Source organism: Oryza brachyantha, chromosome 11 (assembly GCF_000231095.2).
Source record: "Oryza brachyantha chromosome 11, ObraRS2, whole genome shotgun sequence".
Taxonomy (NCBI): Eukaryota; Viridiplantae; Streptophyta; class Magnoliopsida; order Poales; family Poaceae; genus Oryza; species Oryza brachyantha.
The window spans coordinates 6,499,885-6,513,630 of NC_023173.2; positions in this window are offsets into that span (position 1 = coordinate 6,499,885).

Consider the following 13,746-nt stretch of genomic DNA (forward strand, 5'->3'; position numbering starts at 1 on the left):
CGATTCAGGCTGAAAGTTGTAGTTGATTCAATCCATTGGAAAGTTGTAAATTTCCCGGAAACACAAATCTGAGCTGCTCTAGGTCGCATTAAGATCCTTCCCACATAGAATTAAATATGACATTAAATATTTAGTAAAATCTAACCTGTCCACAAAGCATAGTTTACTTTATTATAGTGTTGACAGAAAAAGGGGTATAATCAAATATTTTTCTGAAGGCCCATACTAATAAAACCACGACCATGCTCCAGTTCCTTTTTTAATTATGTAAGTATGTAAACCACGTTTGGACATGCCGCCATGTGCTTTACTCATGTGACACACATCTGATCTTATACTTACGTGGCTGTATAATTAATTAATTCTACAGACTATACGATGTCGAGCATTATCGATCACTATATAGTTAGTTTACTTGAATTGTTTTTACTTTTTTAGTATGATATTACTGTTGGGAAAATACCAAACAGAGTTCCCTAAAAAATTGAACCATCTATGAAGATTGATAAAAAGAGAAAAGCAAGAAAGCACTGTGCTAGCTAATTAATTGACTAGGTGTTGGCTATGTACAAGCCTATATATACATGTAAATATTTTACATATTTTGAATGATCAGTATCATATGGATATATTTTAATTCATACTTTAAAAATAATTATGTCATGAAAATATATTATTAAGATTTCAAAAATAGAACAACTGGGTATCTGTTAAATTGACACGGTAAACAATTACAACACCACAATTATTAACTTTTATTCATTTTAAATTATGAAATCATTAAAAAACTATCTAGACTCTGGAATGAGCAGGCGCTTCCATCTTGAGATTATAGGAGATGAACTCGGATGAGCTGCCTGATTCTAACCCAAAGAACTTTTATCCAATTAAGCGAAGCCTACTTCGCAATTAGGAGGACAACTTTATTAATTTGAATCTAGTAAATTTACATCTGAAGACATATTTAATTATTTTATCCTTTTCTACATATGTGATTATGTGTATTGAAGTTTCCAGCTTTTCTAATGAGTGTGAGACCATATACGAGGGTATTTAAAGGTTACTGCATGGACACAAAGTATGATAGGACTCCTAGAAAATAGAACGTATATTCACACGTGGCACCAAGGCGAAGATCTATCCGTACTACAATAGTCATGCACGGGAACTCCATACCTATGCAAAAACTTGTTTTTTCTCAACGTAAGATGGTCAACCTACCCATGTAACAACCGTTTTTCGATAAAACGGCCCTTTTGGAGAACTTATTTTAAAATTTATACCTACAAAAAACTTCATCTAAAGATAGGCTATTAGGTCAGCGCCAACGTATTCGGCGTTAATGTTGTACATTACAACGCCATCAGCATCGACGGTGAGCCCCTGCCAGCATGGAGGGCGAGTCAGCCACCCAACCGATGTGGCATGGACCTTAGCGCCAATGCTCTTTGTGCTGAGGTGGCCAAGCTTATCAACCTTCAGGCCGCCCCAGCCTCTCTACTTCCTTTCTTTCTCCTTTCTCTCGCCTACAGTTTATCATCTAGCGCATGGTTCTATCTCTTCTCATCCCTAAATATCCATAGATCCACAACAAATCGAGGGGACTTTATTGGGATTGAGTTCGAGATCGTTCGTGAAGGTAAACTCCTGCAAAACCCCAAATCCCTCCCTTGGGATTGAGTTCGAGATCGTTTGTGAAGGTAAACTCCCGCAAACCCCAAATCCCCCCTCCCACCCTCATTTTATTATTCTTTTTGCATTTTTTTGGTTGTAACTATAATTATACAATAATTTGCTTGGGATGCATTATTAATTGGATAATGTGGGTCGACATGTGGTGCGTTAGTGTCATATACATCTTGCTCCAATTGTTTAATTTTCATTTGTGCTATTTTGAACCTATCGACGATCGACGTCGGCAATAAGCTTATAAGGTGGATATCAGGCTTAGAATTCGATGGTTAAGATAAAGAGGGAGACGATAATACCTTACTTCTGCTTGGTGATCGTATTGTATAGATGAATCTCCGTTGCCCTCAAGGGGGCGCCCGGTACCCCTTATATAGGGAGGAAGTGCTACAGATATGATAGAGTCCTAATCTGACAACACTAAGATTTATCCTAATTTGGTTACAGCTCGGGTCCGAAGTACACGGCATGCAATCCGGTACGTACCAGACTCTTAGCCGATACCATACAGATATATTCTCCTTCCTATTCGGTACCGTATTGACCGTACGTATACGTGTAGTCTACATGTACCCCGGGTATAGGCATCCCACACAACGTATATTTGGATGTGTGGCGTTTGGTATTTGCTTGCAATCCCAATTGGAAGATTTAAAAGTAGATTGTGAAAGAAAGGATAAATTAGATTAGTTCAAGAAGACAAAAAAATGTAAAGACATTTTTTAATTTAGTTTGAAAAATCAAATATTTAGAACCTCAAAATTATATTGTAGTGTCTATAGCATTATCATACAATGAATATGATTGTAGGTTCTACTGCAATTATTCAGTTTTAAATTAATTGTAATTAAAAGCCTAGCCCAGGTAAAATAGGTAGTGTCATTTATCAATTATGACATATAAGATTTGATGAACATTTCAATTTTGAATATTGTTATAAATGTGAATTTTTTTAGTTTTTTGCTTTATCAATTTTTAAGAATTAATGTGACCATTATTTGTCGATCCTCCCATTAATATGTATGAAAGATATTGACATACGCAATTTATCTTCATTTTAAAATATAGCGCATAACAATTTTGGTTTGTTGGATAATATCACTAGGAAAAAATCATATATCTTTGTTGTTCTTCATTTATACTCACTCCATTTTAAAGTATAGGGTATATCTTTTTTTCACCGAGATAAGATTTTATTTCTCGGTTACATATTCTAGATGGATAGATTGATCCGGCTTCATTTCAGTGGTTGTGTGGTAGATGAAAGTACCGGTGGAAGCAAATTTTAGGGAATGACAGGCAATTAGTGTTTCATGTCAAACCCACATTAGAGTACTTAATTTTCTGAACCAAGGATGAATTGGGTTGGACTGATGAGTCGATTAGTATGCGAGGGAGATACGATGTGGGCACCGGTGTCATGTTACATAAGTTTATGTTAGACTTGAATAGAGAGGTGCAATGAGAAACATATATAGATATAGGAATAAGTCTACATAAACCCCAATGTTTTACCATCCGATCACTTAACCCCCTCACCTATCAAACCATGTATTTAACCCTCTAATCTATCTAATACCGTTTAGATTACCCCCTCATGGTGGTTTTGCTCCTTGTTTTGCCATGCTGACAGATTTATTAAACATGATTTGCTGTCTCCAAAAATTTGACAATTGCTTCCCAGGATATAACCATTGCAAATAGAGTAGACCACCAACTGACATGGGATCACCAAGGAGGCCTATGATCTCAAGCAAAGATAGCTTGTCAAGCTCTATGTACGACATTGCAGTAAGTTCTCCCACATAGTGCAGTTGCCCCCAGAAAACATGAATTCTCCTCCATAGTGAAACCTGACCAGAAGAACATGTAGCGGATTCATTCCTTCAAAAATAAGGAAAAATTAATCCTAGCTTTTCCACAAGATTAAATAACTGCAGCTACCATAATCACACATGTAGAGATCAATTTTTATGTCCTCTATATCATTTCAAAAGAAAATCTGTCAGCATGGCAAAACAAGGAACAAAACCACCATAGGGGTAATATAAATGGTATTAGATAGATTAGGGGGTTAAATACCTGGTTTGTTAGGTGAGGATGTTATCTGATCAGGTGGTAAAACGTTGGGGGGTTATGTAGACTTATTCATGTAGATATAGTATTGGGGTCACAATTCAAATCTCTTAAGGTGTTTGCTTGCAAGAAAGAGGGGAAAATAATTGAAGAGAGAAATTATAGATCTTAATTAAAGTACGTGCACTGGTTCCTCCTTTATTGTCATGATAAGAAGAATGATGTATTTGTGTTATGTTGTACGAAAGATGACATAGAGATAACTGTAATGGTAGGGGAAAGAACAAGTTTACGACGATGTGTAGATAGTAGAAAAAGTACAAGTTGATGACGATGTTGAGGCACAGGAGCAGGTATTGCCTGCGATCCATGTGGAGGTTGGGGGGGAACTACCGAATCAGGAGGACATAAATCGGCGGATAGAGAAGGCTGATGATCCTGAGGATCGAGAGATGATTTAATTCAGAAGATAATTACTTCGAAGTAAGGTTTTACACCCGCCAAGAGTGTGAGGAGTGTACGATAATTAATGGATTAAACTAGGATTTGTTGGATGCTGATTTAAAGGATGAAGTGGATGATTATGCTTCTGACTCTGAAGATAATCGTCCAGTGGGCAAGATGTCAGAGGAAGAGAGGAATGTGATAGTTGAAATCGTTAGTAGAAATCCATAAATAACTCAATTCTAGGATCTAAGCAATGTCATGCAAGTAGTTCCCAATGGTGATCTAAAATACGACAGAGCCTTTGATGTAATGATGGAGGAACCGAGGAAGGGGTAGGAGTTTAGAAGTATGGAAGACTCAAAATATAGTTCCAGAGCTACTCTACCTTGGTGCACTGCCCATTCCATGTGAAGTAGTCAAATGCTTCTCTTACGTACACAGTGGTCTGCCTAGATCCATACTGTAAATGGTAGATTATTTGTGCAAGAAAGAGCACAAATGATAGGTGGAAGATCACTAGTGTAGGTCAGGAGCACACATGCAATAGTGAGAAAGCCTCTAGCAAGCACATTTAGCTCACTTCTACGTTTATTGCTAACAAGTTACATGTATTTCTCCTAGCTGAGCTAACATTGTCTCCTGTAGCTATTGTCGAAGCAGTTGAGCACATACGGGACTACCGACCAACGCACAACAAAACTTGGCGAACAAAGCAGGTTGCTATGAAGGTCATTTGGGGGAGATTGGGACAAGGCATACATTTGTATGCCTACACTCCTCAATGCCATCAAGAAATCCCAACATGCATTTCCGTGTCGAGGCTGACCCTTAGAATCCAGAATGGTGGATGCAGTACCTCAGCATGTATTTGCTCGTGCTTCATGGATATTTTGGCATTCAGTGGAGGCATTCAAGCATTGAGGCATGTGTTGGCAATTGATGGTACCTTCTTGACCGGTAAATTCAGAGGTACACTGCAAGAAATAGGGATTGATGTTGGGTTTCATATTATACCATTGGCGTTCATTCTAGTAGAAGGAGAATATGTCAAACTAGGAGTAGTTCATGAACATGGTCAGACGACATCTTATCGGCCCTGAAAGAGAAGGTTGTATAATATCTTATTGGCACCCAGGCATTTTGATCTCTATGAGGAAGGAGATACCAGGGCACTGTCATGCCTGGAGTTTTATCCCAAGCCTAAATTCGTAAAAGAAATCCGTAAATAATAATTGACTTAATTAACTCAGGAAAAAATCTCTCTAAAGGAATTAATTTAATTAAATCGAGGTTCGCAAATCGATTAACGGGATTTAAACTTCAATTGCAGACTATAAAATTTGGCCAAACAAATTAATTTAAAATTCGACAAAAGTGGGGCTTTCCTTTTTCTCTTCTTTTTCCTTTCTTTTTCCCTCCCTCCTCAAATCGGGCCGAAGTCCAATTTTCGTCCTCTCTCTTTTTCTTTTCCTTTTTCTTTTTCTTTTTCCCCTCTTCCTTCCCGAGCCGGCCCATCTCCCCGTTCGGCCGGCCCAGCTGAGCCGGCCATTGCCCTCCGCGCGCGCCCTCCCATCCGCCTAGGCCGCCAGCCGCCGGCCCAACTCTCCGCCTCTGCCTCGGCCCATCGCCCGCGTCCGTGCCGCCTCCCCGCGCTGGCCTAGTCCGCGCCGCCGCTGAGACCGCCGGCCGCCGCAACCGCCGCCGCGTCCTTCGCCCGTGACCGAACCGATCTCCCCCAACGGCCGTCCCCGCCCTAGCCGGAGCCATCCCCCTATAAATCTCGCTCCTCCGCGTGCCGCCACCGGTTTCCTCCCACCCTTACCCGAGCGCCGCCTTCCCCACCGATCGATCTCGCCGTCCGTGCCTCGCCGCCCTCGCCATCGGCCGTCACCGAGTGTTCCGTCGCCTCGCCGACTTGCTGCCGCCCCGTCGCCGCTGGCGGGCATCCCTAATGCCCGCGCTTTCTCCCGCTCCCCGGCCGCCACTTCGGGCGCCCTCGTCTCTGCCGCCTGCCGATCACACACCTCGCTGCCGGTCGTTGCCGCGGGATCGCGTCATCACCATCGCCTCGTCCTCGCCGTGCTTCCCCTTGTCTTCGCCTTCGCCGGTGAGCATCTCCCTTCCTCTCTCCTTCCCCTTTCCCCACTTCGGTCGCTGCCGCCGACGCGCGTGTCGCCGTCGCACGCGTGCGCCGTTCGTTGCCGCCGACGCACCGCCCTAGTGCCATCGCCTTCGCCTCGCCGTCGCCGCACGGTGGCCGTGCCGCCGCTGCCGGCGTCCGCCTCCACCTCCCATGCGCCATCGCCATCGCCCCAACACTGTGCGCCGCCGCCCGTTGCCTTGCGTCGATCGCCGTCGTCGCCGTCATTGCCCTCCAGTCGCCTGCCAACGCCGTCGTCGTCGTCGCCCTCGCGACGTCGGTCATCACCGTCGCCGTTCGCTCGCCGCCGGCGCCGTCTTCCCCTCTCGGCCGATCTCTCCCCTCCCTCCTCTGCTCTAGGCCACTGACGGTCCCACTCGTCAGCCGTCGGCCGCCCCTCTCTCCTTCCCGTGGGGCCCGCCTGCCAGCCGACCCCACCCCCTCTCTCTCTGTCCCACTGACAAGTGGTCCCCAGCCGTCAGCGCCTCCCTCTCTCCTCGCTGATGTCAGCGCCCCATTTGATTGCGCAATAATTGATTTAGGACTTTTCTGTTTAGTTTAAAAACACAGTTAATGTTCTAAAATTCACAGCTAATTCATCTAGTCTCCGTTTAGGTTCATTCAAGTTTCATTAAATCCAGAAAAATGCCAAGAATCCATTAAAAATAGTTTGTTTCTCTGTTTCAGTAGTTTTATAGTCTGTTTTGCTTGTTTTGCCTTATTTGTCGTAGGTTTTGACCCCGTCGCAGCGCCGTTCATTCCCGAAGTTGTCGCCGAAATTCCTCGTGGGTCTAAGCAAGGCAAGTGGCACTCATCTTTGATCATATCGAACCTATGTTTATAAAATTCCTCGCTTTACATTCAAACATGCATTGTTTTATGCAAATCTATTTATTGTATTTATCTATTGGGCAATTATCTTTATATCCGTTGATTCTCACTCATTATTATTGTCATCCCAGGGTTAATTTGACTAGAAATAGGGTTAGGAAATGCTTAGCCATGCTTAGTTCAACTAGCTCACCAATTATTATTTGATTATTGATTAAAATTTGATAGACCGTTAATGGTTGTGATCATTATTAATATCCCGTTGAGGATTAATACAACTAAAATATTGCTTATGGTGGGCTGTGGGTGCATGGTTTTGAGAGTCGTGCCCATGACAATTAAGGACCGGTTCTCAGGAAACCCTGAAAGTCTTACACGTACTAACCACAAGCCAGAATGGGCAACGGTGAGACTCGTAATCTAGCTTGTCCCTATTCGATGTACCAAGGCAAGGGTGAGCCTGATGGAGTATGGACGGGCAATCGTGGTGTAACGAAAGCCTCTGCTGCTTCCGGATTCACCAAGGCACAAGAGGGGACTGCCCAACTTGGTGTAAAGGAGGGGGTGAAACCTGAAGTGCGGTGCGATTGTCTAGGGAGGGTTAGGTGAAAGATCTTATCATGGTTTCCGTACTGAGGTATCGTGGTGATACGTTGGGGCATGGTGTCACGCCCAGAAATTTACACCAAATTTCTGAAAAATAGCATGTATTAAATCTCGGTCCAGGCATCAGCCCGAGTACACACTGTGACAAATTAATACACAGTTCCACGTCTTAAAAACAAATAAAAACAATTATCTATCGAAATGCAGCGGAAAAGGAAAACAAACTAAACCATCTAATCTTCAGCTTCAGCTGGTGAAGACGGCTCCACACCACAGGCACTCTCGACGGCGGACTGAACCTTACTTTAACCTTCGGAACAACCTTCTTCTGACACAGGCTCTGGCACTTGCTCTGGTGTGGAAAAAAAATTAAGCAAGGCTGAGTACAAACCACCGTACTCAACAAGTAACACCCAAGAGAGGGAGAATAATGAATGCAATAGGGTAACAAGGATAGGCTAAGGTTAACTTGCACAAAAGCTGCAGTAATTTAGCAAAACAGTAAATAAAATAGACTGAAATAAAAGCAAAGTAACAATTAAAATAAACATCCACTGTCCAACGTTACACCACGTTGCAACAGGCCCAAACCACTGTCGAACGTTACACCACGTAGCGACAGGGTCAACCCTCTGCCCAACGTTAAACCACGTTGCGACAGACCCAAACCACTGCCAACGTTACACCACGTTGCGCAGGGTCAAACCAGTTCCAAGATTAATAAAATTATTAAAGAGGTTCAACTAATCCCAGTGAGTCTGTCAGTTCGCCCAATAACCGCGAGCACGGCTATTCGAATAGTTTTACTCTGATCAGAGGTGTACAACTTTACCCACAAGACATGGCTGCCAAGCATGTTACCATGCCCCAACGTATCACCACGATACCTCAGTACGGAAACCATGATAAGACCTTTCACCTAGCCCTCCCTAGACAATCGCACCACACTTCAGGTTTCACCCCCTCCTTTACACCAAGTCGGGCAGTCCCCTCTTGTGCCTTGGTAGATCCGGAAGCAGGAGAAGCTTTTGTTACACCACGATTGCCCGTCCATACTCCATCACGCCTACCCTTGCCTGGGTACGTCGAATAGGGACAAGCTAGATTACGAGTCTCACCGTTGCCCATTCTGGCTTGTGGTTAGTACGTGTAAGACCTTCAGGGTTTCCTGAGAACCGGTCCTTAACTGCCATGGGCACGACTCTCAAAACCATGCACCCACAGCCCACCATAAGCAATATTTTAGTTGTATTAATCCATATCGGAAAATGAATAATGTTAACAACCATTGAAGGTGTACCAAAGTGCAACAATAATTAAATAATAATTGGTGAGCTAGTTGAACTAAGCATGGCTAAGCATTGACTAACCCTAGTTCTAGTCAAATTAACCCTGGGATGACAATAATAAATGGGAATCAACGGATATATTGGTAAATGCCCAATAGATAAATAAAGTAAATACATTTGAATACAATGCATGTTTGAATGTAAAAGCGGGGGATTTTATAAACATAGGTTCAATATGATCAAAGAAGGGTGCCACTTGCCTTGCTTAGACCCACGAGGAACTTCGGCGACGACTTCGAGAACGAACGGCGCTGCGACGGGGTCAAAACCTGCGACAAACAAGGCAAAACAAGAAAAACAGGCTATAAAACTACTGAAACAGAGAAAGAAACTATTTTTAATGGATTCTTGGCATTTTTCTGGATTTAATGAAACTTGACTGGACCTAAACGGAGACTAGATGAATTACTTATGAATTTTAGAAGTTTTCTGGGTTTTTAGCTAAACAGAAAAGTCCTAAATCAATTATTGCGCAATTAATGGGCTGCTGACGTCAGCGAGGAGAGAGGAAGGGAGAGCTGACATCCGGGTCCCACTGGACAGTGAGACCAAAGGAGGAGAGGGGCTGACAAGGGGGCCCAGGGGGAGAGAGAAAGGGAGAGATGGAGGGAGCTGGTGGAGCGGGCCCCACCTGGCGGAGAGAGGTGGTGGCTGGTTAGTGGGCCCTGCCGGCCAGAGGGGAGGCAGAGCAGAGGAGAAGGGTGGAGAGCTCGGCCGACGGCGCGGGGAGTGGCCGGCGTCGGCGGCAACGGGCCCCGGTGGCAGCAACTAGATGGCGACGGTGGCGCACGGTGGGCGGCGACCAGCGGGCGGCGGCGCACGGAGGGCGACGACCAATGGGTGGCGCGGAGGGGAGGACATCGGCCGACGGCGCGGGGCGGAAACAACGACGACACGGCGAACGCGGGTGCACCCTGGCAACGGCGGGTTCGCGTCGGCGATGGTGAGGCGAGGGAGACGACACCGGGACGGACGGTGGCGACGGAGAAGGTAGTGACGGCGAAGGGACTACGACAACAACAAGAGCGCGCACGCGCGTGGCGGCTGCGTCAGCTTGGCAGTGGTGCCCGCAGGGGGAGAAAGAGGGGAAAAGGATGGCGGTGGCTCACCGGCGACGAGAACGGCGACGACGAGTCGGTGGGATCAGGTGGCGGCGGAGGACGTTGGCCGACGGCGAGCGGCGGGCGCACTCGCGGTGGCACAAAGAAACAGAGGAAGGGAGGAGAGCGGGCTCACCGGGGTGGCGCGGCGACGACGGCCGATGCAACGAGATCGATCGGCGCTGGGCGACGGTGGCGCGGCAGACCCAGCGGCGGAGCAGCGTCGGCGACGTGAGGGAGAGGGGAATTTAGAGGTGGCGGCTACCGCGCGTATGGTGGGGAGGCGGTGATGGCGCATCGCGGCGACGGCGGCGGAGGCGGCGAAGAGGGAAGAAAGAGGGAGAGAGGAGAGGAGAGCTCACCAGCGGCGACGGAAGGCGACAGCACGTCGGCGAGGAAGAGGCGAAGGTGGAGACGCGGACGAGCGGCGACTTGCGACGTTTGGTGGCGAGACCGGCCAACGGCGGCGGGAGGGACGAAGGGGCGGCGATGAAGCTCGGCGACCACCGGTGGCGACGAAGGCCGGCGGAAGGTCGGCGAAGACGAGGCGACGGTGGTGACGCGGGTGGGCGGCAACGTCCGACGGCTGACGAGAAGATCGGCGGCTGACGACGTGGCGGGAAGCTTCGGGCGGAGGGGGAAAGTGGCGGCGGGGCAGCGGCACGGGGATTTTATAGGTGGCGGCGCCGGCTAGGGCGGAGCGGCCGGTGGAGACCGAGTCGACGACGCGGCGGACTCGGCGGCGGCGGTTGCGGAGGTGGTTGCAGCGGCGGCGCGGCGTCCGGAGGAGTCGGGCGGAGGCGGCTGGCGCGGCGCGGCGCGGCGCGGGCGCGGGCTGGCGCAGACGAAGCTTGGTCGCTGACAGGCGGGGCCCGCCTGTCAGTGGCGCAAGGGAGGCGAGGCGGACTTCGCCGCGAGCGCGGGCGAGCGAGCGGGCGAGCTGGCGAGCTGGCGAGCTGGCGAGCTGGGCCGGGCGGCGGCCCAGGCAGAGGCGCGCGCGGGCGGAGGAGCGGAAGGCCGGCTCGGCTGGGCCGGCCGGGCGGGGAAAGGTGGGCCGGCTCGGCTGGGCCGGCCCGGGAAGGAGGAGAGGAAAAAGAAAAAGGAAAAAAGAAAAGGAAGGGAGGAAAATTGGACTTCGGCCCAATTAGAGAAGGAAGGGAAAAAGAAAGGAAAAAGGAGGGAAAAAGGAAAACCCTATTTTTGCCGAGTTTTAAATTAATTTGTTTGGCCAAATTTTATTGTTCTGCAATTTGACTTTAAATCCAGTTAATTGATTTGCGAGCCTCGATTTAATTGAATTAATTCCTTTTAGAGGGATTCTTCCTGAGTTAATTAAACCAATTGTTATTTACGAATTTCTTTTTAATATTTTAGGCTTAGGACAAAACTACGGGCGTGACAAATCCACCCCCCTTAACAGAATCTCGTCCCCGAGATTCGGAGGAGCTGTTAAAGAGGTGCAGATAAGCAGCCTAGAGTTGGCAGAACTTACCTGGAACAAACTCAGGTGCGGCTTGAGCTTCCTTGGGTGTAACGCTGGACAGTGGTTTGGGCCTGTTGCAACGTGGTGTAACGTTGGATAGTGGATGTTTATTTTAAATGTTACTTTACTTTTATTTCAGTTTATTTTATCTACTGTTTTGCTAAATTACCGCAGCTTTGAGCAATTTAACATTAGCCTATCTTTCATACCCTATTGCATTCATTATTCTTCTCTCTTAGGTGTTACTTGTTGAGTATGATGGTTTGTACTCAGCCTTGCTTAATTTTTCCCCCACCAGAGCAAGTGCCAGAGCCGGAGTCAGAAGGTTGTTCCAGTGGTTGAAGTGAGGTTCAGTCCGCCGTCGAGAATGCCTGTAGTGTGGAGCCGTCATCGCCAGCTGAAGCTGAAGATTAGATGGTTTAGTTTGTTTTCCTTTTCTACTGCATTTCGATAGATAATTGGTTTTATTTGTTTTTAAGTCGTGGAGCTGTGTATCGATTTGTCATAGTGTGTACTCGGGCTGATGCCTGGACCGAGATTTAATACATGCTATTGTTCAGAAATTTGGTATAAATTTTTTGGCGTGACAGGCACCGACCTATTTATCATAGATGGTGCATGAGGCACTTCTGTGCCAACTTTTATATCACTAGAGTAACCCAGGACAAAATGAAGTAACTCGAGTGCATATGTCAAATCAATGAGAAAGTTATATTCCTTAGTGAGATGAAACATCTCATGGAGTATGTTGGGAGGGGACCAAAGAAGTGGCTAGAGGATAGTTTGGCAATGAGAGTTAAATAGGGCAGATCATTCGATACCGATGGTCGACGGTATAGCTTCATGACTAGCAATATGGCTAAGTGTTTTAACGTCTTGCGATGCATTAGAAAACTACCTCTCATGGCTATTGTTGCTTGCACATTCTCCAAGTGCAATACTTGGTCGTCGATAGACATAAACATGCTACCGTGTAAATCGAGGGTAGACATAAGTGGCTAGAAAAAATCAAGGACATCTTGAGGTCCAGAAAAAACGAAATTTGTGTCAACGAACATAATGTTTCGATTTTCCTTCCATGAAGTATGAGGTTACCGAGCAAGGCGGAGTCATGGCTGCCGATGTCCAATGGGTTGGACGACACCAATTTATGGTTGGAGGAGATAAGACTTGTACTTGTCAGTTCCCTCAGATACTTGCCATGCTCACACATGATAATTGTTTGTAGGCATGGACCAAAATTATATTACGTTGACCAAAAAGGCCAATTTGTAAAAAAACCATTGAAACAAACCAAACCCTTGCCTCGGCAGATTCCACGGTGTCCACATGCACCTCACTTGAATAATAAGACGACATTATCACCAATCTCTTTGAATGCTTCCTGCAAGAATAGATATAACGTCTGAATATAAAACATAGGTACATATAAGATAAATATAGACCGTGGATATAATTTTATCGAAGTGTTAAGATCTATTTCTATCACCATTTTACTTGACGGTATTAGAAATATAGATAGGTATAATTTCTCAGGAAAATAAGGGTATAGAGTGACAAAATTATACATTTGTTGTCCTTATAAACCGACAATATGAATCGATTCTAATGGTAGCTATAATATTACCAGTAAAAAAGTACTGTAGAATTTCTCTGTCTTTAAATGCTTCCTGCAATCATAGATATAACATGCTAATATAAAACACAAGTATATAATTAAGCGAGAAGCACATGATGATATATTAATAATTTTTTACCATACTGGAACTTTCATGTGTCCACAGTTTTATACCAGAACACTTCCATACTTGAGAGCAGAAGATCATTATGATTCGAAACATCTAAATGTGACAGGGATAAGAGCAGACTCTACAAATAATAAACACATCAGACCGGCAGGACATTAAAAATATTTATCTAGTATGTTGGTGGCTATTGCCAAGAACATGAGCACATACCCGTATTGATCTGTTTTGAGATTTGAATTTTTTGAAATAGGTAGGTTTTCATAACCGTAAAATGAAT